The sequence below is a fragment of the Solanum pennellii genome, chromosome 2, assembly GCF_001406875.1.
Source record: "Solanum pennellii chromosome 2, SPENNV200".
Classification (NCBI taxonomy): Eukaryota; Viridiplantae; Streptophyta; class Magnoliopsida; order Solanales; family Solanaceae; genus Solanum; species Solanum pennellii.
The window spans coordinates 8,776,416-8,779,246 of record NC_028638.1 but is presented as its reverse complement, the minus strand read 5'-3'; positions in this window follow the sequence as shown (position 1 = coordinate 8,779,246).

The window sequence follows — 2,831 nt, the reverse complement described above, 5'->3', positions numbered from 1 at the left end:
AAGGACTCTAAGTCTCTTTTGCCAACTGATACTCAACATCAATAGAGTAGAATAAGGACACGACCCTTCACAATACAATATATTAAGAACAACTTGACAAAATAAATCTTTGAATCACAAGGACCCTTTTCTTGATCTAGGGTAACATCTATCAAGCCCTCCACTTTAAAGACATCCTTTAAGCATCCATAACCTACACTTTTTGTAAAAAGGTGAAGAAGAATGGTATTAGTACAAGAATTCACTAAGTATGGCAATCATGCAAAAACATGCATTTAAAGAGGGCTTTTTTTTTTTTTTATGAAAACCATGCATGCCCTTTAGTAAAACTTGATAAAACTATGAGATAATAAACACAACATAGATCATACACTTCACATAAGAATGGACGTTATTCATAACATCACATAAAGCCACATTATTCATTTAAAGAACATTTATCATATTCATAGTATTATCTTGTCTTTTACCTTAAGTCTTTAACCCCCAAGTAACCTTCAACCTTTGGTGCAATGCATGAATAGTCCCATTTCACTACTCATACTCAAGCATCACCATAAGGTCACCAAGGTGAACATTCACATAACCTTCATTTACTTAAATATAGGCATTCATAGGAACATAGAATATATAAAGACTCCTACTTCACATATGAACCAACATGTTCCATGAACCACATATAAGACTCACTTCAAGACCACATGCAATTCAACACTACCAATAACATCTTAATAGGCAATAGTCAACAGTAGCATATTTGGAATTTATTTCATATAGACATCATAAGACCTTATTCATAATCTTAATATAAGCCTACTAGTTAAATGTACATGTGAATTCCCATAACCTCACACATACTCAATTTAATACTAAAGAGACTACACACTACATACACAATTAGGACCTTCATCATACGACAAGTAAGACCAACATCACGCATATTCAAGGTCACACTTTTATCATATAGTCAATAAGGCCAACATAATACATCTAAAGTAGGACCTCATCATATAGACACAATAGGACTCATCTTACACATATTAACATACAATTAGGTCAGTACCATAATTTTATGCATATAAGACAAATATATATTCATATACTTATACAACACCTTCCTAGAACTCCCTTCAAGAGCTACTTGTGCAATGCATAGGTAAAGTCTCATACCCTCACCTACACTAAGCAACTTCCCTTAGGTTATCCTAGTTATGGTCCATTACATTACTTCCATTGTCCATTATACATTAGGGAAATAATAGCCTTAACCGACAATAAGACCATGTAATCCAAACATGAAATTTTGTGTCATCCCCTCACACCAAAAGAGGATATCTTACTTGCCAAGGTAAGACATGAATATCATTCTAGAATTTTAGATTGATCCACTAGCTAGGTCCTACGGGGAAACATACTTATGGAAACGTGGAGGTATATATGGAAGTCCTATTTATGCCTATTGGGCATTGTAGTTATCCACCTCATGAGGACTATGGTGAACAAGCCTTCCCTTTGGGAAGGGGCACCCCTCATCATCAAGTTCACTCGGTACTAAGCTAACTTCCCTTTATTGAAAAGTCTTTAATAACTTTGCTTCATAAAAATGGCTCAAGGATAGTTAATCCCTCATATGATCAGCTCATAGGTTATAGATGAGAATATTCTTTCATCAACCTAATTCATGTGAGAAAACCTTTCACATAGACATAACATATTCAAGCACAATCTAGTTTAGGGTACAATTGAGAAGATCTTTCAAGAGACTCCATCTTTACTACATCATATACATGCTTCATTAGATGCATTTATGTGTGTATATGTACTTGCATGAGAAGACATTTCACATAAACACATTTAGATACTACACGTATGCAGAATTCATTATATACTATACTTTCATGTTCATAGAGTAATCACCCTAGGAGGTTAATCATGCATTCATATTCATGTACATAGAGTAATCACCCTAGGAGATATTTTATCAAGGAAAACATGTGCAATGTATAGACAAAGACTCATACCCTTGCCTACACTAGTACACCTATCAAGTCATCATAGTTAACATACATATCATACTTCATGGAACATATAATTTACATGTATAGTAGTAGACATTAGTGAATATGAAAATTATCCTTTCATTAGTCACCATTAACCTATACTACTTATAAGCATGCATGAGGTGTGAGTGCGCATACATTGGTCAACATGATCATATAATAGACCCAATCCTAACATTGAGGCAGCCACCTTACAAAGGTCACATCACATATTTAAGTCCCTTAAACCATAAACAACTTATATATAGAGGAATAGGAACTATAGACCACACACCAAACATTATAACATAAGAGACAAGACATATTCATCATTTACATCTAGGACTCCTAATCATGCTTAAGACAACACATTCATATAGGGGTTCATAGGTAGGGGTTATGCTACATAAGAATAACCAATCATCAACAGAAATCAAAAATGTCAATCTTATAAAACCCTAACCCTGACATCTTCATTCACATATAGAAATCATCTCAATGTAAACTAGATCATTAACTAGCATTGGATACTAGACATAATACTTCACATTGTGTGATCATAATAAAAACACATCTTTAACATAATTGCCTTCAAGACCATGATCACATCACAAATAGAATGAAAATAAGGTAAACACCACCACTATAAGTTGACCATACCACGCAATGTCATACAAGGCCAAGCATTTTGCAATTCCATAAAACAGTAGAGAGAGTAGGACCAAATTACAATTCCTTCAAGCTTTGATAATCATTGATCAATTCCCATAATTCAAAATCAATATATGTACA